The following is a 24,785-nucleotide window of genomic DNA, read 5'->3' on the forward strand; positions in this document are numbered from 1 at the left end:
ATTGGAGTACTTGGATTGTGCCATGCCTTCAACTTCGTCCAACTACAAGTCCATCCACGACAACCGTTTCCATGGTGATGAGGAACACGGTCCGAGGTCGGATCTTTCCCAAGGGGGGGGGGATATGATGCGGAGCATCCGACGATCATCCCCATGTACACTCGAGCCTACGCCATTGGACCTAAGGTGAATTCGCTCCTTTCCGAATCTTCCCTTTCCGCATGTAAGACATGGATGCTACTTCAAGCGCGGACCTTGTGCATACTCAGGTACACCCGAGGAGACCACGGAGAGCCCAAGGACCAAGGCCAAGCGTGCGCGGAAGCGAAGGAAGGAGAAGGAAGAAGAGCCAGTTGCTACAGCGGCCAGACATCCGGCCCCAGCCCGGACATCCGGCCCTTGCCCCGGAAATCCGGCATCGGCTATCCAGAGAACACCGAAAAGGACCAGCGCAGCCCAGACATCCGGCTCTTCCTGAAGCCCCGGACATCCGGCCCCCTCGCCCAGAAATCCGGCCCCTCCATCACCAAACGCATCTGGAAGACCCAGGCCAACCCGGACATCCGGCCACCCAGCCCGGACATCCGGCCCGTCACGAAGCCCCGGACATCCGGCCCCAGCCCGGACATCCGGCACCTGCCTGTGCGCAGAGAAAGGGCCAAGGGCCCATGTATCCCCCTCTCACTTACCCCTTCGTGGGCTAGCACTATATATACTCCCCCACCTCCTCCTAGTTAGAGTTAGCATTGGATTAGCTCATTTTGTGTGAGAGCCTTTGCTCATCCACTTGGATACTTCTCCTCGGAGATCACGACCTCTCCGGAGAAGATCCCCAAGCGGATTCAAGACCCCTCTTTAGAGAAGTACATCAAGGCCTCCTTTTGGAGATGAACAGTTCCTTTGTATCCTTACCTTAGTTGACTTTGTATCTTGTGGATCTCATATGTGTGTGGTGATCTAGCACTTGTGTGATCGATTCCTTGTCGGTTGAGTGATTCTCTCTCGTTTTCCCCATGTTTCCCCTTGTGCTTCCGCATGTTCTTCGTGATTTCTCCGTAGGATCCACTCCAAACGTGAAAGATCGACGCTATAGGGTTCCACCCTGCATCATCCATGCACCTCCTGCAACGACAAAAGACGAATGGAGCTAGCTGGAATGCATAGCTTGTTAGCACGGAACACAAATCCATCATTAACGACGAACTTGTTCCATGTTCTTCCTTCTTTACAATTCTGCAATACATCTTTAAAATCAGCATCATGCACATATTGATCTTTGATGGTCTCCAAACCAAATATTTTGAAGTCAAGTTGTGAAAGCATAGTATAGCGACGAGACAATGCATTAGCAATAACATTTTCTTTACCCTTCTTGTGTTTAATGACATAAAGGAAAGTCTCAATGAATTTAACCCATTTAGCTTGTCTACGATTTAGTTTAGCTTGACTTTTAATATGTTTCAAAGATTCGTGATCAGAATGTATAACAAATTCTTTGGGCCATAAATAATGTTGCCATGTTTCTAAAGCCCAAACAAGAGCATATAATTCTTTATCATAAGTAGAATAATACAGACTAGGCCCACTCAATTTTTCAGAAAAGTATGCAACAGGTTTGCCATCTTGTAATAACACACCTCCTAATCCAATTCCACTAGCATCACATTCAAGCTCAAAAGTCTTATTAAAATCAGGAAGTTGGAGTAAAGGAGCATGTGTCAACTTATCTTTCAATATCGTGAAGGCTTCTTCCTGTGCGGTACCCCAAACAAAAGGCACATCTTTCTTTGTAAGCTCATTGAGAGGTGCAACAATGGTGCTGAAATCTCTCACAAAACGCCTATAGAATCCAGCGAGGCCAAGAAAACTCCTCACTTGTGTGACCGTTTTGGGCTGCGACCTACTCTCAATAGCTTCAATCTTGGCTTTATCAACTTCAATTCCCTGTGGAGTAACAACATAGCCAAGAAAAGACACTCGGTCGGTGCAAAAGGTGCACTTCCCAAGGTTACCAAACAAACGTGCATCACGTAGAGTAATAAAAATAGCACGTAAATGTTCCAAATGTTCCTCCAAAGATCTGCTACAAATCAATATGTCATCAAAGTAAACTACCACAAATCGTCCAATGAAAGCACGTAAAACTTCGTTCATTAATCTCATGAAAGTACTAGGTGCATTAGTTAACCCAAAAGGCATGACTAACCACTCATATAATCCAAACTTAGTTTTAAATGTTGTTTTCCATTCATCTTCAAATTTCATACGAATTTGATGGTATCCACTATGCAAATCAACTTTGGAGAATATTGTAGAGCCACTCAATTCATCAAGCATATCATCTAGCCTTGGAATAGGATGACGATAACGAATAGTAATATTATTAATGCCTCTACAATCAACACACATACGTGATGTACCATCCTTTTTCAGCACTAGAATAATAGGAACATCACAAGGACTAAGGGATTCGCGTATATAACCTTTGTCGAGCAGCTCCTGTACTTGACGCATAATCTCCTTCGTCTCCGCTGGATTGGTACGGTATGGTGCACGGTTGGGTAATGATGCACCGGGAATTAAGTCAATCTGATGCTCAATCCCTCGAATGGGGGGTAATCCCGGTGGCACGTCTTGTGGAAAGATGTCAGCGAACTCCTGCAAACTGTTGGTGACAGCAGGAGGCAAAGAGGAAGGCACGTCCTCGAATGAAAATAATGCCTCTTTGCACACAAAAGCATAGCAAACAGATTTACTAAAATCTAGCTCATCAATTTAGTGGCAAGTAAACATGCACTTTTCAATTTAATTTCAGAAGCAACACTAGATGGTTAACTATTAGGCTTCATTTGTTGCTCAAATTCTTTTGCCACAATCTGATTTTCAGTCTTATTTTTCTCCTGTTTTGCTTTATTAGCTCTATTAATATCATCTTTCAAAATGGACTCAGGAGTCATAGGAAGCAAAGTAATATTTCTATCCTTATGAACAAGAGTATACTGATTGTTTCTACCATGGTGTACAGAATTTTTATCAAATTTCCATGGTCGACCAAGTAATAAGGAACATGCTTGCATAGGTACAACATCACAATCAACATAATCAGCATATGTAGAGATACTAAAATGCACATGAACAGTATGTGTTACCTTAACCTTGCCGCTGTTGTTGAACCATTGTATGTAGTAAGGATGTGGATGTGGTCTTGTTGTGAGAGATAGCTTCTGCACCATCTCCATGCTAGCCAAGTTGTTGCAGCTCCCTCCATCTATGATGACGCGCACAGAACGTTCTATCACAACTCCCTTTGTATGGAACAAATTATGCCTCTGATTTTGCTCAGCTTGTGTAACCTGCACACTCAAAACACGTTGAGCAACTAAACATTCATACCTGTCAGCATCTTCAGGAGCCATGTATTGCATCTCATGATCAGAATCATCTCCACCGTGTTCTTCACTTGTAATAAGGGCTAAAGTCTCCTCATCATAGTCACTAGCAGACTCATACCCACCATCCTCAGTAGCAATCATCACACGCTGAGATTTGCATTCTCGCGCATAATGTCCTCTTCCCTTACAACAATGACAAATAATATCACTTGTGTGCCCTATTGATGCCATGGATGAAGAAGAGCTCTGCGCAGGCCCGACAGGTGCGCTCTTGGCAGATAGTGGTGGTTGTGCCTGCTTTCGTGTATCACGGCTGGAGGTAGCAGCTGATGGAGGTGCTGGTGCAGTGGAAGTAGAGGATGCACGCGGTGTCCATGATGAAAGTCGACCTGCAGAAAAGTTAGTTCGCGACAATGCTTGTCGATCCTGCACTTCACGTTCAGCTTTACAAGCAAGATGGAATAAACGAGTGATATTAGTATACTCCTTATACTCTAGAATGGTCTGAATCTCTCTATTTAATCCACCCATAGAACGTGCAAGCATAGCTTCATTTTCCTCAACAATACCACATCTAATCATGCCAGTTTGTAATTCCTGATAATATTCTTCTACAGAATTTTTTCCTTGTCTTAAACGCTGCAATTTTTGAAGCAATTCACGTTGATAATATATTGGAACCCAACGAGTACGCATAGCAGTTTTCAAAGCAGCCCAAGTAGTTGGAATAGGATATAATCTACAATGTTCAGACCACCATACACATGCAAAACTAGTGAAAGCACAAACAACAACAGCAACCCGTCTCTCCTCGGGATATTGTAAACATGTAGAACGCTGTTCAGTTTCTAACTCCCAAGTAAGATATATATCAGGAACATATCTACCCTCAAATGGTGGAATATTCAATTTCAGTTTCGGAATATGGTCATTATCTCGTACCTGAGGTGGTGGTGTAGGCCTACCATTGCGAACATATACCTGAGGTCGACCTGCTGGTGGTGGTGCTGGTGGCTGCACGTAGTTCTGATTTTGATCAACCTCATCCTCGTAATAGTCCACCTCTGAAGTAACAGCAGGAGCTACAGAAGCACCAATAGCAGTAGCAGCGGCACCAGAATTTTGTCCTGGTTCAATAGGAACACGCAGTGCTCGCCCTACTGTATCGCGGCGTAGAACTGGTTATGGGAGACGTTTGAGTAATTCATCAAACTTGGCGCCCAACTTGGTGTCAATTGTCTTCTCAATGTCATCCATCCTTTCCAATGCCTTTCCAAAACTGGCCATCACGTCTTCCTCCTGTTGGAATAGGATATAAGCTACAATGTTCAGACCACCATACACATGCAAAACTAGTGAAAGCACAAACAACAACAGCAACCCGTCTCTCCTCGGGATATTGTAAACATGTAAAACGTTGTTCAGTTTCTAACTACCAAGTAAGATATATGTCAGGAACATATCTACCCTCAAATGGTGGGATATTCAATATCAGGAACATATCTTACCCAGCAGCAGGTGGTGATCGGCAACCGTTGTAGTCAAAACTCTCAAAGCTTGGATAGAGCGATTACCAGGGAGAATCAAACACACGACATAGATGTATGTGGAGCTGGGAAGGCTTATAATATGGTAGCAAAAAGGGTCAGCAATAATCAATTCAGAGATGCAAAGTTGAATAAACGTTCAACGATGGTACTGTGCTGGTCCTAGGCTAGACCGTGCTAGAGATGCGAGCCTAGAACACTAACAAAATCACGGCGCTGCACGTAAACAAGGGAGGAGCATACTCTGAATTTTTTTTCTCTTTTTTTGCACTTCTTTTTCCTCTTTTTTTTGCTCCGCAACAATTTTTTTTTGAAAAAGTTTACAAATGGTCTAGAAACTGCCTAGCCAGAATTTTTTTATTTTGAAACTGGAGCTATTTTTCTACTGTGGGTAACCCGAAAGTTCGGAAGTCCTTCTCTATCACGACTCGGAGTATGGCGTGATCTGGAAATCGAAAACAAAGCAAAAAATACTGGACTCGGACTAGGACTGGCGGCGGAGATGAATCTGGTGGAACTCGGACTGGTGGCGGAGATGAATCGGGTGGAACTCGGACTGGTGGCGGATATATGTTGCAGGTGGACTCGGATTGGCGTGATGGAGGTGGATGATGGTAGATGGCAGTAGTGATGACGATGGTGGTATATGGCAGCGGTGATGACAATGGTGGTATATGGCAGCGGTGATGATGATGATGCGGCGGCGGCGTGACAACTTGTGAACAGAAGTCAAAACTCTAAAGGACTAGACACTAAGACCAGCAACTAGACTCGACGATGCAACCGCAAATTCAAGAACGAAAATACAGAAAAGATTATGCAATGGCTCAGACTGGTTCGGATATGATGAACTAACCCTAATTTTTTTGTGTGGCTTTTTCGTGGACTATAGGTATGAAGAACAGACTCGATCTAAACTATGAAAAACTGGAAAATCTCACCGAGCAACCTGGAAATCTGATACCACTTGATAGAGGCAAAGGTGTCCCGTCTTTCGATGAGATGGTGGCTATCATTTTGGAGGAAGTCGACTTTGACGATCCGACTACGAACGTGCGAGGACGTCGCGCCTCAGGAATCGCTAAACCAACTCCAAGAGGTTATTGACCATGCCGGAGCACGATCAACCTAACCACGAAGGTCTGTTTCCTGCAGGAAAACGAAGAACAAGCAAGAAACTAAGATTGCAATCTGGATATTGCGAATATAAGAGGAATGCTTTATTGATCAAGGTGGGGTTCTGATACGCCTTTGTCTGGTCGTTGAACACAAACGAAGTACGCGAAGTTGCAGCTATGGCGAACTTTAATCTAAACAAAACCCAAAGTCTAAATGGTGCCCTTAGGGCTGTATATATGGAGGAAGAGGGGGTGAATTTCGTGGCCCTTGGTGGAAGGGTCCGAAACTAACCCTATCTCTTGTTTCCCCACACATACGGACTCTAAAAATAGCCTATACTTATGTATTTCGAAATTACATGGGCCTGGCCCAATAATAAGGTGACGCAGCACCTAGAATAGCCTCTGGACGCAATTTATGAAGTGGCATCTTGTATATTTCGTCCAATGCTTCATGCACTCATTATGGTGGCTTCAAAGTCCTGAAATCATCACTTGAAACTCCGTTCTTGTTCCCCTTGCGCATGCCATCATCTCCATGCTTGTTCTTGCTCCAATGTTCATCCTTCTCCAATCTAGGTCCTTCATTTGTAAGCAAAACAAATGTATCCAATTTAGGCAGCATCATATTCTCATGAACATTAGAATCATTACCAAGGAACGAAAGTACCTGGTAATTTAGTTGGCGTGTGAGGGAGTCCTGGACTAGGGGGTGTCCGGATAGCCGAACTATCATCATCGGCCGGACTCCAAGACTATGAAGATAAAAGATTGAAGACTTTGTCCCGTGTCCGGATGGGACTTTCCTTGGCGTGGAAGGCAAGCTTGGCGATATGGATATGTAGATCTCCTACCATTGTAACCGACTCTGTGTAACCCTAGCCCTCTCCGGTGTCTATATAAACCGGAGGGTTTTAGTCCGTAGGACAGAACAACAATCATACCATAGGCTAGCTTCTAGGGTTTAGCCTCCTTGATCCCGTGGTAGATCCACTCTTGTACTACCCATATCATCAATATCAATCAAGCAGGAGTAGGGTTTTACCTCCATCGAGAGGGCTCGAACCTGGGTAAAAACATCGTGTCCCTTGTCTCCTGTTACCATCCGCCTAGACGCACAGTTTGGGACCCCTTACCCGAGATCCGCCGGTTTTGACACCGACATTGGTGCTTTCATTGAGAGTTCCTCTGTGTCGTCACCAATAGGCTCGATGGCTCCTTCGATCATCAACAACGACGACACAGTCTAGGGTGAGACTTTTCTCCCCGGACAGATCTTCGTATTCGGCGGCTTTGCACTGTGGGCCAATTCGCTTGGCCATCTGGAGCAGATCGAAAGCTACGCCCCTGGCCGTCAGGTCAGATTTTGAAGTCTGAACTTCACGGCTGACATCCGTAGAGACTTGATCTTCGATGAATTTGAGCCACAGCCGAGCGCGCCGCACTGTCACGATGGGCATGATTTAGCTCTGCTGCCGGACAGTGCCCTGGAGGCCGCACACGAGTCTGCTCCGACCCTTAATTCGGAGCCGGCTGCGCAGATCGAAGACGGGTGGCTAGACACCGCCTCGGGGGCTGCAACCTCTACAGCGATGGAGCCGAATACGAACCTTGTCCCTTGTGAAGCTCGTGACTCCAAGGTGCCGGATTCCTCGCTGGACTCCGAACCCCCCGCGCCCCTTCCAATCGAATCCGATTGGGCGCCGATCATGGAGTTCACCGCTGCGGACATATTTCAACACTCACCTTTCGGCGACATCCTGAATTCGCTAAAGTATCTCTCGTTATCAGGAGAGCCCTGGCCGGACTGCGGTCAGGACGGTTGGGATGCGGACGACGAAGAAATTCAAAGCCCACCCACCACCCACTTAGTAGCCACTGTCGACGATCTAACCGACATGCTAGACTTCGACTCCGAAGACATCGACGGTATGGACGACGATGCCGGAGTCGACCAAGAACCAGCGCCTACTGGGCACTGGAAACCCACCTCGTCATATGACATATACATGGTGGATATCCCAAAGAATGGGAATAGCGAGGGAACAGCGGAGGAAGACCCCTCCAAGAAACAGCCTAAGCGCCGGCGTTAGTGGCGCCGCTCTAAATCCCGCCACAGCAAGAATGGAGATTCCGGCACTGGAGATAATAACACCCCAGACAGTGCCGAAGACAACCCACTCCAGCAAGATTCAGCACAGGAGGACGGAGAAGCCAGCCCTCATGAGAGAGCGGCAGACGAAGAGGTAGAGGATGACAATTACATGCCTCCCTCTGGAGACGAGGCAAGCCTCGACGACGACGAATTCGTCGTGCCTGAGGATCCCGTCAAACAAGAGCGTTTTAAACACAGGCTTACGGCCATGGCAAACAGCCTCAAGAAAAAGCAGCAACAACTTAGAGCTGATCGAGATCTGCTAGCCGACAGATGGACTGAAGTCCTTGCGGCCGAAGAGCATGAACTCGAACGCCCCTCCAAAAGCTACCCCAAACGCAAGCTGCTCCCCCGATTAGAGGAGGAGGCATATAAACCTGCATCACCAGCGCACAATACGGCTGACCGACCACCTCGTGGCCGCGACACAGAGGCCTCTAGGCCCTCCACTAGAACCATACCCCGGCATCGCTCGAAAAGCACAAAGCCACAGGGGAACCTTCCGGACTTGCGAGATATATTGGAGGATAAGGCAAGACAATCAAGATCGATCTACGGATCGCGTGTGATAGAGGCAAAGGTGTCCCGTCTTTCGATGAGATGATGGATATCGCTTTGGTGGAAGTCGACTTTGACGATCCGACTACGAACGTGCGAGGACGTCGCACCTTAGCAATCGCTAAACCAACTCCGAGAGGTTATTGACCACGCCAGAGCACGATCAACCTGACCACGAGGGTCTGTTTCCTGCGAGCAAACGAAAAACAAGCAAGAAACTAAGATTGCAATCTGGATATTGCGAATATAAGATGAAAGCTTTATTGATCAAGGTGGGGTTCTGTGACGCCTTTGTCTGGTCGTTGAACACAAACGAAGTACGCGAAGTTGCAGCTATGGCGAACTTTTAATCTAAACAAAACCCAAAGTCTAAACGGTGCCCTAAAGGCTGTATATATGGAGGAAGAGAGGGGGAATTTCGTGGCCCTTGGTGGAGGGGTCCGAAATCAACCCTATCTCTTGTTTCCCCACACATACGGACTCTAAAAATAGCCTATACTTATGTATTTCGAAATTACATGGGCCTGGCCCAATAAAAAGGTGACGCAGCACCTATAATAGCCTCGGGACGAAATTTATGAAGTGGCATCTTGTATATTTCGTCCATGGCTTCATGCACCCATTATGGTGGCTTCAAAGTCCTGAAATCATCACTTGTAACTCCGTTCTTGTTCCCCTTGCGCATGGCATCATCTCCATGCTTGTTCTTGCTCCAATGTTCATCCTTCTCCAAGCTAGGCCCTTCATTTGTAAGCAAAACAAATGTATCCAATTTAGGCAGCATCATATTCTCATGAACATTAGAATCATTACCAAGAAACGAAAGTACCTGATAATTTAATTGGCGTGCGCGAGCTCTAGTAATTGGTCCAGTATGTATAGCAGCAGGGGCTGTGGGTGTAACAATTGTATTGATGTCCTCATCATCCTCCCCTTCTTGAAATGAAGTCGTCCTCGACGGAAGTTCATCTTCCTCACCCAAATAAGGCTTCAAATCTGCAATGTTAAAAGTGGGACTAACCCCAAAATCTGCAGGCAGCTCAAGTTTATATGCATTATCATTTATTTTCTCTAACACCTTAAAGGGACCATCAGCACGTGGCATTAACTTTGATTTGCGCAAATCAGGAAATCTATCCTTACGCAAATGTAACCAAACAAGATCTCCAGGTGCAAACACAACATGTTTTCTACCCTTATCTCCAGCAAGTTTATATTTAGCATTCATGCGCTCAATGTTTTCCTTAGTTAACTCATGCATTTTTAAAATCAATTTAGCACATTGTTTAGCATCAAAATTAACCTTCTCCGAAGATGGAAGAGGCAACAAATCAATAGGTGCACGAGGTAGGAAACCATACACAACTTCAAAAGGGCACATCTTAGTAGTAGAATGCAATGAACGATTATAAGCAAATTCAATATGAGGCAAGCATTCCTCCCACATTTTCTTATTATTCTTCAAAACAGCCCTAAGCATAGTAGACAATGTTCTATTGACTACTTCAGTTTGTCCATCAGTTTGGGGGTGACAAGTAGTACTAAAAAGCAGTTTAGTCCCCAACTTAGCCCATAAACATCTCCAAAAGTGGCTAAGAAATTTAGTATCACGATCTGAAACAATAGTATTTGGCACACCATGCAAACGAATAATTTCACGAAAGAACAAATCAGCAACATTAACAGCATCATCGCTTTTATGACATGGTATAAAGTGTGCCATTTTCGAGAATCTATCCACGACAACAAATATGCTATCCCTCCCCTTCTTTGTTCGAGGTAAACCTAAAACAAAGTCCATAGATATATCCTCCCAAGGAACACTAGGTACAGGCAAAGGCATATATAAACCATGAGGATTGAGTCGTGACTTAGCTTTTTGACATGTAGTGCAGCGAGCAATAAAACGCTCAACATCCCGTCTCATCTTTGGCCAAAAGAAATGTGTAGCAAGTATGTCCTCCGTCTTTCTTTGTAAGCTCATTGAGAGGTGCAGCAATGGTGCTGAAATCTCTCACAAAACGCCTATAGAATCCAGCGAGGCCAAGAAAACTCCTCACTTGTGTGACCGTTTTGGGCTGCGGCCAACTCTCAATAGCTTCAATCTTGGCTTTATCAACTTCAATTCCCTGTGGAGTAACAACATAGCCAAGAAAAGATACGCGGTCGGTGCAAAAGGTGCACTTCCCAAGGTTACCAAACAAACGTGCATCACGTAGAGCAATAAAAACAGCACGTAAATGTTCCAAATGTTCTTCCAAAGATCTGCTATAAATCAATATGTCATCAAAGTAAACTACCACAAATCGTCCAATGAAAGCACGTAAAACTTCGTTCATTAATCTCATGAAAGTACTAGGTGCATTAGTTAACCCAAAAGGCATGACTAACCACTCATATAATCCAAACTTAGTTTTGAATGCTGTTTTCCATTCATCTCCCAATTTCATACGAATTTGATGGTATCCACTACGCAAATCAACTTTGGAGAATATTGTAAAGCCACTCAATTCATCAAGCATATCATCTAGCCTAGGAATAGGATGACGATAACGAATAGTAATATTATTAATGCCTCTACAATCAACACACATACGTGATGTACCATCCTTTTTCGGCACTAGAATAATAGGAACATCACAAGGACTAAGGGATTCGCGTATATAACCTTTGTCGAGAAGCTCTTGTACTTGACGCATAATCTCCTTCGTCTCCTCTGGATTGGTACGGTATGGTGCACGGTTTGGCAGTGAAGCACCGGGAATTAAGTCAATCTGATGCTCAATCCCTCGAATAGGCGGTAATCCCGGTGGCACGTCTTGTGGAAAGACGTCAGCGAACTCCTGCAAAATGTTAGTGACAGCAGGAGGCAAAGAGGAAGGCACGTCCTCGAATGAAAATAATGCCTCTTTGCACACAAAAGCATAGCAAACAGATTTGCTGAAATCTAGCTCATCAATATCAGATTTGGTGGCAAATAAACATGCACTTTTCAATTTAATTTCAGAAGCAACACTAGATGGTTTATTATTAGGCTTCATTTGTTTCTCAAATTCTTTTGCCACAATCTGATTTTCACTCTTATTCGTCTCCTGTTTTGCTTTATTAGCTCTATTAATATCATCTTTCAAAATGGAATCAGGAGTCATAGGAAGCAAAGTAATATTTTTATCCTTATGAACAAGAGTATAGTGATTGTTTCTACCATGGTGTACAGAATTTTTATCAAATTGCCATGGTCTACCAAGTAATAAGGAACATGCTTGCATAGGTACCACATCACAATCAACATAATCAGCATATGTAGAGATACTAAAATGCACACGAACAGTACGTGTTACCTTAACCTTGCCGCTGTTGTTGAACCATTGGATGTAGTAAGGATGTGGATGTGGTCTTGTGGTGAGAGAAAGCTTCTTGATAGAGGCAAAGGTGTCCCGTCTTTCGATGAGATAGTGGATTTCGCTTTGGTGGAAGTCGACTTTGACGATCCGACTACGAACGTGCGAGGACGTCGCGCCTTAGCAATCGCTAAACCAACTCCGAGAGGTTATTGACCACGCCGGAGCACGATCAACCTGACCACGAGGGTCTGTTTCCTGCGAGCAAACGAAGAACAAGCAAGAAACTGAGATTGCAATCTGGATATTGCGAATATAAGATGAAAGCTTTATTGATCAAGGTGGGGTTCTGTGACGCCTTTGTCTGGTCGTTGAACACAAACGAAGTACGCGAAGTTGCAGCTATGGCAAACTTTTAATCTAAACAAAACCCAAAGTCTAAACGATGCCCTAAGGGCTGTATATATGGAGGAAGAGGGGGGGGGGAATTTCGTGTCCCTTGGTGGAGGGGTCCGAAATCAACCCTATCTCTTGTTTCCCCACACATACGGACTCTAAAAATAGCCTATACTTATGTATTTCGAAATTACATGGGCCTGGCCCAATAATAAGGTGACGTAGCACCTAAAATAGCCTCGGGACGAAATTTATGAAGTGGCATCTTGTATATTTCGTCCAAGGCTTCATGCACCCATTATGGTGGCTTCAAAGTCCTGAAATCATCACTTGTAACTCCGTTCTTGTTCCCCTTGCGCATGCCATCATCTCCATGCTTGTTCTTGCTCCAATGTTCATCCTTCTCCAAGCTAGGCCCTTCATTTGTAAGCAAAACAAATGTATCCAATTTAGGCAGCATCATATTCTCATGAACATTAGAATCATTACCAAGAAACGAAAGTACCAGGTAATTTAGTTGGCGTGCACGAGCTCTAGTAATTGGTCCAGTATGTATAGCAGCAGGGGCTGTGGGTGTAACAATTGTATTGATGTCCTCATCATCCTCCCCTTCTTGAAATGAAGTCGTCCTCGACGGAAGTTCATCTTCCTCACCCAAATAAGGCTTCAAATCTGCAATGTTAAAAGTGGGACTAACCCCAAAATCTACAGGCAGCTCAAGTTTATATGCATTATCATTTATTTTCTCTAACACCTTAAAGGGACCATCAGCACGTGGCATTAGCTTTGATTTGCGCAAATCAGGAAATCTATCCTTACGCAAATGTAACCAAACAAGATCTCCAGGTGCAAACACAACATGTTTTCTACCCTTATCTCCAGCAAGTTTATATTTAGCATTCATACGCTCAATGTTTTCCTTAGTTAACTCATGCATTTTTAAAATCAATTCAGCACGTTGTTTAGCATCAAAATTAACCTTCTCCGAAGATGGAAGAGGCACCAAATCAATAGGTGCATGAGGTAGGAAACCATACACAACTTCAAAATGGCACATCTTAGTAGTAGAATGCAATGAACGATTATAAGCAAATTCAATATGAGGCAAGCATTCCTCCCACATTTTCTTATTATTCTTCAAAACAGCCCTAAGCATAGTAGACAACGTTCTATTGACTACTTCAGTTTGTCCATCAGTTTGGGGGTGACAAGTAGTACTAAAAAGCAGTTTAGTCCCCAACTTAGCCCATAAACATCTCTAAAAGTGGCTATGAAATTTAGTATCACGATCTGAAACAATAGTATTTGGCACACCATGCAAGTGAATAATTTCACGAAAGAACAAATCAGCAACATTAACAGCATCATCGCTTTTATGACATGGTATAAAGTGTGCCATTTTCGAGAATCTATCCACGACAACAAATATGCTATCCCTCCCCTTCTTTGTTCGAGGTAAACCTAAAACAAAGTCCATAGATATATCCTCCCAAGGAACACTAGGTACAGGCAAAGGCATATATAAACCATGAGGATTGAGTCGTGACTTAGCTTTTTGACATGTAGTGCATCGAGCAATAAAACGCTCAACATCCCGTCTCATCTTTGGCCAAAAGAAATGTGTAGCAAGTACGTCCTCCGTCTTCTTCACGCCAAAGTGTCCCATTAATCCTCCTCCATGCGCCTCCTGCAACAACAAAAGACGAACGGAGCTAGCTGGAATGCATACTTGTTAGCACGAAACACAAATCCATCGTTAACGACGAACTTGTTCCACATTCTTCCTTCTTTACAATTCTGCATTACATCTTTAAAATTAGCATCATGCACATATTGATCTTTGATGGTCTTCAAACCAAATATTTTGAAGTCAAGTTGTGAAAGCATAGTATAGCGGCGAGACAATGCATCAGCAATAACATTTTCTTTTCCCTTCTTGTGTTTAATGACATAAGGAAAAGTCTCAATGAATTCAACCCATTTAGCATGTCTACGATTCAGTTTAGCTTGACTTTTAATATGTTTCAAAGATTCATGATCAGAATGTATAACAAATTCTTTGGGCCATAAATAATGTTGCCATGTTTCTAAAGTCCGAACAAGAGCATATAATTCTTTATCATAAGTAGAATAATTCAGACTAGGCCCACTCAATTTTTCAGAAAAGTATGCAACAGGTTTGCCATCTTGTAATAACACACCGCCTAATCCAATTCCGCTAGCATCACATTCAAGCTCAAAAGTCTTATTAAAATCGGGAAGTTGGAGTAAAGGAGCATGTGTCAACTTATCTTTCAATACCGAGAAGGCTTCTTCCTGTGCGGTACCCCAAAGAAAAGGCACATCTTTCTTTGTAAGCTCATTGAGAGGTGCAGCAATGGTGCTGAAATCTCTCACAAAACGCCTATAGAATCCAGCGAGGCCAAGAAAACTCCTCACTTGTGTGACCGTTTTGGGTTGCGGCCAACTCTCAATAGCTTCAATCTTGGCTTTATCAACTTCAATTCCCTGTGGAGTAACAACATAGCCAAGAAAAGATACTCGGTTGGTGCAAAAGGTGCACTTCCCATGGTTACCAAACAAACGTGCATCACGTAGAGCAATAAAAACAGCACGTAAATGTTCCAAATGTTCTTCCAAAGATCTGCTATAAATCAATATGTCATCAAAGTAAACTACCACAAATCGTCCAATGAAAGCACGTAAAACTTCGTTCATTAATCTCATGAAAGTACTAGGTGCATTAGTTAACCCAAAAGGCATGACTAACCACTCATATAATCCAAACTTAGTTTTGAATGCTGTTTTCCATTCATCTCCCAATTTCATACGAATTTGATGGTATCCACTACGCAAATCAACTTTGGAGAATATTGTAGAGCCACTCAATTCATCAAGCATATCATCTAGCCTAGGAATAGGATGACGATAACGAATAGTAATATTATTAATGCCTCTACAATCAACACACATACGTGATGTACCATCCTTTTTCGGCACTAGAATAATAGGAACAGCACAAGGACTAAGGGATTCGCGTATATAACCTTTGTCGAGAAGCTCTTGTACTTGACGCATAATCTCCTTCGTCTCCTCTGGATTGGTATGGTATGGTGCACGGTTTGGCAATGAAGCACCGGGAATTAAGTCAATCTGATGCTCAATCCCTCGAATAGGCGGTAATCCCGGTGGCACGTCTTGTGGAAAGACGTCAGCGAACTCCTGCAAAATGTTAGTGACAGCAGGAGGCAAAGAGGAAGGCACGTCCTCGATTGAAAATAATGCCTCTTTGCACACAAAAGCATAACAAACAGATTTGCTGAAATCTTGCTCATCAATATCAGATTTGGTGGCAAATAAACATGCACTTTTCAATTTAATTTCAGAAGCAACACTAGATGGTTTATTATTAGGCTTCATTTGTTGCTCAAATTCTTTTGCCACAATCTGATTTTCACTCTTATTCGTCTCCTGTTTTGCTTTATTAGCTCTATTAATATCATCTTTCAAAATGGAATCAGGAGTCATAGGAAGCAAAGTAATATTTTTATCCTTATGAACAAGAGTATAGTGATTGTTTCTACCATGGTGTACAGAATTTTTATCAAATTGCCATGGTCTACCAAGTAATAAGGAACATGCTTGCATAGGTACCACATCACAATCAACATAATCAGCATATGTAGAGATACTAAAATGCACACGAACAGTACGTGTTACCTTAACCTTGCCGCTGTTGTTGAACCATTGGATGTAGTAAGGATGTGGATGTGGTCTTGTGGTGAGAGAAAGCTTCTCCACCATCTCCATGCTAGCCAAGTTGTTGCAGCTCCCTCCGTCTATGATGACGCGCACAGAACGTTCCTTCACAACTCCCTTGGTATGGAACAAATTGTGCCTCTGATTTTGCTCAGCTTGTGTGACCTGCACACTCAAAACACGTTGAGCAACGCAAATTCAACAAAGCAAAACCCTAAAAAGATTATGCAAGGCTCAGATTGGTTCGGATATGGTGAACTAACCCTAATTTTTTTTTTGTGGATTTTTCGTGGACTATAGGTATGAAGAATAGACTCGATCTAAACTACGAAAAACTGTAAAATCTCACCGAGCAACCTGGAAATCTGATACCACTTGATAGAGGCAAAGGTGTCCCGTCTTTCGATGAGATGGTGGATTTCGCTTTGGTGGAAGTCGACTTTGACGATCCGACTACGAACGTGCGAGGACGTCGCGCCTTAGCAATCGCTAAACCAACTCCGATAGGTTATTGACCACGCCGGAGCACGATCAACCTGACCACGAGGGTCTGTTTCCTGCGAGCAAACGAAGAACAAGCAAGAAACTAAGATTGCAATCTGGATATTGCGAATATAAGATGAAAGCTTTATTGATCAAGGTGGGGTTCTGTGACGCCTTTGTCTGGTCGTTGAACACAAACGAAGTACGCGAAGTTGCAGCTATGGCGAACTTTTAATCTAAACAAAACCCAAAGTCTAAACGATGCCCTAAGGGCTGTATATATGGAGGAAGAGGGGGGAATTTCGTGGCCCTTGGTGGAGGGGTCCGAAATCAACCCTATCTCTTGTTTCCCCACACATACGGACTCTAAAAATAGCCTATACTTATGTATTTCGAAATTACATGGGCCTGGCCCAATAATAAGGTGACGCAGCACCTAAAATAGCCTCGGGACGAAATTTATGAAGTGGCATCTTGTATATTTCGTCCAAGGCTTCATGCACCCATTATGGTGGCTTCAAAGTCCTGAAATCATCACTTGTAACTCCGTTATTGTTCCCCTTGCGCATGCCATCATCTCCATGCTTGTTCTTACTCCAATGTTCATCCTTCTCCAAGCTAGGCCCTTCATTTGTAAGCAAAACAAATGTATCCAATTTAGGCAGCATCATATTCTCATGAACATTAGAATCATTACCAAGAAACGAAAGTACCTGGTAATTTAGTTGGCGTGCACGAGCTCTAGTAATTGGTCCAGTATGTATAGCAGCAGGGGCTGTGGGTGTAACAATTGTATTGATGTCCTCATCAGTAAATGTTCCAAATGTTCTTCCAAAGATCTGCTATAAATCAATATGTCATCAAAGTAAACTACCACAAATCGTCCAATGAAAGCACGTAAAACTTCGTTCATTAATCTCATGAAAGTACTAGGTGCATTAGTTAACCCAAAAGGCATGACTAACCACTCATATAATCCAAACTTAGTTTTAAATGCTGTTTTCCATTCATCTCCCAATTTCATACGAATTTGATGGTAGCCACTACGCAAATCAACTTTGGAGAATATTGTAGAGCCACTCAATTCATCAAGCATATCATCTAGCCTAGGAATAGGATGACGATAACGAATAGTAATATTATTAATGCCTCTACAATCAACACACATACGTGATGTACCATCCTTTTTCGGCACTAGAATAATAGGAACAGCACAAGGACTAAGGGATTCGCGTATATAACCTTTGTCGAGAAGCTCTTGTACTTGACGCATAATCTCCTTCGTCTCCTCTGGATTGGTACGGTATGGTGCACGGTTTGGCAGTGAAGCACCGGCAATTAAGTCAATCTGATGCTCAATCCCTCGAATAGGCGGTAATCCCGGTGGCACGTCTTGTGGAAAGACGTCAGCGAACTCCTGCAAAATGTTAGTGACAGCAGGAGGCAAAGAGGAAGGCACGTCCTCGAATGAAAATAATGCCTCTTTGCACACAAAAGCATAGCAAACAGATTTGCTGAAATCTAGCTCATCAATATCAGATTTGGTGGCAAATAAACATGCACTTTTCAATTTAATTTCAGAATCAACACTAGATGGTTTATTATTAGGCTTCATTTGTTGCTCAAATTCTTTTGCCACAATCTGATTTTCACTCTTATTCGTCTCCTGTTTTGCTTTATTAGCTCTATTAATATCATCTTTCAAAATGGAATCAGGAGTCATAGGAAGCAAAGTAATATTTTTATCCTTATGAACAAGAGTATAGTGATTGTTTCTACCATGGTGTACAGAATTTTTATCAAATTGCCATGGTCTACCAAGTAATAAGGAACATGCTTGCATAGGTACCACATCACAATCAACATAATCAGCATATGTACAGATACTAAAATGCACACGAACAGTACGTGTTACCTTAACCTTGCCGCTGTTGTTGAACCATTGGATGTAGTAAGGATGTGGATGTGGTCTTGTGGTGAGAGAAAGCTTCTCCACCATCTCCATGCTAGCCAAGTTGTTGCAGCTCCCTCCGTCTATGATGACGCGCACAGAACGTTCCTTCACAACTCCCTTGGTATGGAACAAATTGTGCCTCTGATTTTGCTCAGCTTGTGTGATCTGCACACTCAAAACACGTTGAGCAACTAAACATTCATACCTGTCAGCGTCTTCAGGAGCCATGTATTGCGTCTCATGATCAGAATCATCTCCACCATGTTCTTCACGTGTAATAAGAGCCAAAGTCTCCTCATCATAGTCACTAGCAGACTCATATCCACCATCCGCGGTAGCAATCATCACACGCGGAGATTTGCATTCTCTCGCATAATGACCTCCTCCCTTACAACAACGACAAATAATATCACTTGTGTGCCCTGTTGATGCCATGGAAGAAGAAGAACGCTGTGCAGGCCCCGCAGGTGCGCTCTTGGCAGATAATGGTGGTTGTGCCTGTTTTCTTGTATCACGGCTGGAGGTGGCACCAGATGGAGGTGCTGGTGCAGTTGAAGTAGAAGATGCACGTGGTGTCCATGATGAAGGTCGGCCTGCAGAAAAGTTAGTTCGCCCCAATGCTTGTCGATCCTGCACTTCACGTTCAGCTTTACAAGCAAGATGGAATAAACGAGTGATATTAGTATACTCCTTATAGTCTAGAATGGTCTGAATCTCTCCATTTAATCCACCCAGAAAACGTGCAAGCATAGCTTCATTCTCCTCAACAATACCACATCTAATCATGCCAGTTTGTAATTCCTGATAATATTCTTCTACAGAATTTTTCCCTTGTCTTAAACGCTGCAATTTTTGAAGCAATTCACGTTGATAATATGGTGGAACCCAACGCGTACGCATAGCAGTTTTCAAAGCAGCCCAAGTAGTTGGAATAGGATATAATCTACAATGTTCAGACCACCATACACATGCAAAACTAGTGAAAGCACAAACAACAGCAGCAACTCGTCTCTCCTCAGGATATTGTAAACATGTAAATCGTTGTTCAGTTTCTAACTCCCAAGTAAGATATATATCAGGGACATATCTACCCTCAAATGGTGGAATATTCAATTTCAGTTTAGGAATATGGACATCATCTCGTACCTGAGGTGGTGGTGCAGGCCTACCATTATGAATATATACCTGAGGTCGACCTGCTGGTGGTGGTACAGGTGGCTGCACGTAGTTCTGATTTTGATCAACCTCATCCTCATAATCTCCCACATAATCATCCTCCTCCGCATCAGCAGCAGGAGCCACAGAAGTATCAACAGCAGCACCAACAGTTTGGCCAAACGCAAGAGGAACACGGCTTGCTCGACGGAGGTCTGTTTCGCGACGTGGAGGTAGTCGTTGTTGTTGTTGTTGGAGAGGTGCGTTAGGTGCAGCGGGTGGTGGTGGTGGAAGACGCGCGAGCAATTCATTAGACTTGTTATCGAGCTTTGTTTCAAACGTCTTCTCAAGGCCAGTGATCTTCTCCATGGCCTCTTCAAAATTGTTCAGCACATCTTGCACCTGTTCAGTCATCATTTGCTGAAACTTATCATGAAGCTCCTTGTTCGATAAATTCTCCTAGTCAATCTCGTCGGCTTGTGATCCTGGCATGGTTAGCAGCAATAAAAACACACAAGAATATGATCCAACAGACTACGAACAAGTGGTGGTGGTGGGTGTCACAAATCCGTCAAGCAAAACTCAAATTCTTACCAGTTCTTACCCAGCAACAGGCGGTGATCGGCAACCGTTGTAGTCAAAACTCTCAAAGCTTGGATAGAGCGATTACCAGGGAGAGTCAAACGCACGACGTAGATGTATGTGGAGCTGGGAAGGCTTATAATATGGTAGCAAAAAGGGTCAGCAATAATCAATTCAGAGATGCGAAGTTGAATAAACGCTCAACGACGGTACTGTGCTGGTGCTAGGCTAGACTGTGCTAGAGACGCGAGCCTAGAACACCAACAAAATCACGGCGCGGCACGTAAACAAGGGAGGAGCACACTCTGAATTTTTTTTTCTCTTTTTTTTGCACTTTTTTTTCCTCTTTTTTTTTTTGCTCCGTAACAAAATTTTTTCGAAAAAGTCTACAAATGGTCTAAAAACTACCTAGCGAGAATTTTCCAGACTTAGTTTTTTTTTTGAAATTGGAACTATTTTTCTTCTGCGGATGGCTCGGAAGTTGGGGAGTCCTTCTCTGTCACGACTCGGAGTGTCGCGTGATCTGGAAATCGAGAACAATGCAACAATTACTGGACTCGGACTAGGACTGGTGGCGGAGATGAATCTGGTGGAACTCGGACTGGTGGCGGAGATGAATCTGGTGGAACACGGACAGGTGGCGGATATATGTTGCAGGTGAACTCGGATTGGCGTGATGGCGGCGGATATGTGGTGGCGTATATGGATTCGGATTGGTGGTGAATATGTGGTGGTGGTATATGGCAACAGCGACGATGATGATGCGGTGGTGATATATGGCACCGGCGACGTGACAACCTGTGAACAGAACTCGAAACTCTAAAAGACTAGACGCTAAGACCAGCAAATGGACACGACGATGCAACCGCAAATTCAACAAAGCAAATACAGAAAAGATTATGCAAGGCTCAGATTGGTTCGGATGGGATGAACTAACCCTAATTTTTTTTTGGCTTTTTCGTGGACTATAGGTATGAAGAACAGACTCGATCTAAACTACGAAAAACTGTAAAATCTCACCGAGCAACCTGGAAATCTGATACCACTTGATAGAGGCAAAGGTGTCCCGTCTTTCGATAAGATGATGGATATCGCTTTGGTGGAAGTCAACTTTGACGATCCGACGACGAACGTGCGAGGACGTCGCGCCTTAGCAATCGCTAAACCAACTCCGAGAGGTTATTGACCACGCCGGAGCACGATCAACCTGACCACGAGGGTTTGTTTCCTGCGAGCAAACGAAAAACAAGCAAGAAACTAAGATTGCAATCTGGATATTGCGAATATAAGATGAAAGCTTTATTGATCAAGGTGGGGTTCTGTGACGCCTTTCTCTGGTCGTTGAACACAAACGAAGTACGCGAAGTTGCAGCTATGGCGAACTTTTAATCTAAACAAAACCCAAAGTCTAAACGGTGCCCTAAGGGCTGTATATATGGAGGAAGAGAGGGGGAATTTCGTGGCCCTTGGTGGAGGGGTCCGAAATCAACCCTATCTCTTGTTTCCCCACACATACGGACTCTAAAAATAGCCTATACTTATGTATTTCGAAATTACATGGGCCTGGCCCAATAAAAAGGTGACGCAGCACCTATAATAGCCTCGGGACGAAATTTATGAAGTGGCATCTTGTATATTTCGTCCATGGCTTCATGCACCCATTATGGTGGCTTCAAAGTCCTGAAATCATCACTTGTAACTCCGTTCTTGTTCCCCTTGCGCATGGCATCATCTCCATGCTTGTTCTTGCTCCAATGTTCATCCTTCTCCAAGCTAGGCCCTTCATTTGTAAGCAAAACAAATGTATCCAATTTAGGCAGCATCATATTCTCATGAACATTAGAATCATTACCAAGAAACGAAAGTACCTGATAATTTAATTGGCGTGCGCGGGCTCTAGTAATTGGTCCCGTATATGTAGCAGTAGGGGCTGTGGGTGTAACAATGGTATTGATGTCCTCATCAGCGTGGGCGCCCCATGATACACGACGACATCCGTCGCGCCGGACACAGCAAGTCCGGCCGGGCCGAACACAGTAGACAAAGCTCGTTTGAGCTATGTCGTGATATAGCCCAATACAGAGGCGCCGCACACCCACTATGCTTCATAGATGAAGTAATGGATCATCAAATCCCCGAAGGGTTTAAACCCGTGAATATTGAATCCAATGATGGCACAACAGACCCCGCGGTTTGGATCGAAGACTATCTCCTTCATATCCACATGGCCCGCGGTGATGATCTTCACGCCATCAAATACGTCCCACTCAAGCTTAAAGGACCAGCTCGGCATTGGCTTAACAGCTTGCCAGCAGAATCAATTGGGTGTTGGGAGGACCTGGAAGGCGCATTCCTTGATAACTTCCAGGGCACGTATGTGCGACCACCAGACGCTGACGACCTAAGCCATATAATTCAGCAGCCAAACGAATCGGCCAGACAATTCTGGACACGGTTCTTAACTAAGAAAAATCAAATCATTGACTGTCCGGATGCGGAGGCCCTCGCGGCCTTCAAACACAACATCCGCGACGAGTGGCTTGCCCGGCACCTGGGACAGGAAAAGCCGAAATCCATGGCAGCCCTCACATCACTCATGACCCGCTTCTGCGCGGGAGAGGTCAGCTGGCTAGGCCGCAGCAACAACGTCAGCAAAAATTCTGGCAGTCCGGATACCAAGGACCGCAACGGCAGGTCGCGTTGCAACAAGCACAAATGCCGCATTAACAGCGACAATACTGAGGATACGACAGTCAATGCCGGATTCAGAGGCTCCAAACCCGGTCAGCGAAAAAAGCCATTCAAAAGAACTACTCCGGGTTCGTCCAATTTGGACCGAATACTTGATCGCTCGTGCCAGATACACGGCACCCCCGAAAAGCCAGCTAACCACACCAACAGGGACTATTGGGTATCCAAGCAGGCAGGCAAGCTAATCACCGAAAACAATGACAAGGGGCTGCATCGCGATGACGAGGAAGAGACCCGACCGCCGAACAATAGAGGACAGAAGGGTTTCCCCCCACAAGTGCGGACCGTGAACATGATATACGCAACCCACATACCCAAGAGGGAGCGGAAGCGTGCACTCAGGGACGTATACGCGATGGAGCCAGTGATGAGGACATGACTACCTTGGATATGACCAAAAATATTGCATATATGCATATTTGTCAGGTGATTTCTAGTGCAAACTATTCAATAATCTATTTATGTTATCCAGAACAAAAATACTTCACACACTTTTGTGTTTTGTCTAATTGCAGGTGTATGGGACATTTGTACAATCCACATATGAAGATAAGGAAGAAAGAGATGTTTATTTGCTGTCCAAAAAGTTCTCTCACGTCACTTTTGGCCCAAGAGAAGATAGAGTCCAAGTCTCTCACGTTCTGGATTCAGATTCGGACTGCACAGACATACCTGACTCAAAACGCACACAAGTTTTTCATACGGACTCCGAATTGGGTGATTCTTTTTTTGATGGAAACTAGATTTCGTGCACTTTCCAACCCAATTGGAATCACCTTCAAATTCGTCCGGAGCGTTGAGTTGTGGATGAAACAATCTGATGCTGCAGCAGAATCCGAGTCAAACTACAAGTCCAAAGGTGTTACATCACCTCCACTTGGGCCCATTGGCCTTGTACGACCTAGATTTAGTTTTAGGCTGCCTTGGGACGTCCTCCCACCTCCTTGGCCGCCACCCCTTCCTCCTATATAAGTAGATCCATCTAGTAGCTTTTCATTGGGATTTGTTTAGTTAAAAGTTAGCCATTGCAACTTCGTGTACTTCGTTTGTGTCCAACGACCAGACCAAGACCGCTTACGGATCCCCACCTTTATCAATACTTCATATATACTCGCAATATTCAGATTGCTTTATCATACTCTTGCTCGTTCTTCGATTGCTTGCAGGAATAGACCTTCGTGGTCAGGCTGACCGTGCTTCCAGCATTGTCAGTAACCTCAGGAGATTGGTTTAGCGATTGCTAAGGCGCAACGTCGTGCACGTTTGTAGTCGGATCGTCAAAGTCGTCTCCACCAAATTGATAGTTATCATCTCATCGAAAGATTGGGACACCCTCGCCTCTATCAAGTGGTATCAGTTTTCAGGTTGCTCGGTGAGAATTTCCAGTTTTCCTAGATTAGATTTATTTTCTTACCTATTGTCCAAGAAAAAGCCACAAAAAAGAGTTAGATCTATTCATCCTTGGTCCAAGCCAGTCTGAGCCTTTGCAATTTTCTTTTCATTGCTTGCATAGTTGAATTATCGGTTGCATCGTCGTGTCGAGTTGCTGGTCTTAGTGTCTAGTTCCTTTAGAGTTTCGAGTTCTGTTCACATT

This window comes from Triticum aestivum, chromosome 5B, assembly GCF_018294505.1.
Source record: "Triticum aestivum cultivar Chinese Spring chromosome 5B, IWGSC CS RefSeq v2.1, whole genome shotgun sequence".
NCBI classification, from domain to species: Eukaryota; Viridiplantae; Streptophyta; class Magnoliopsida; order Poales; family Poaceae; genus Triticum; species Triticum aestivum.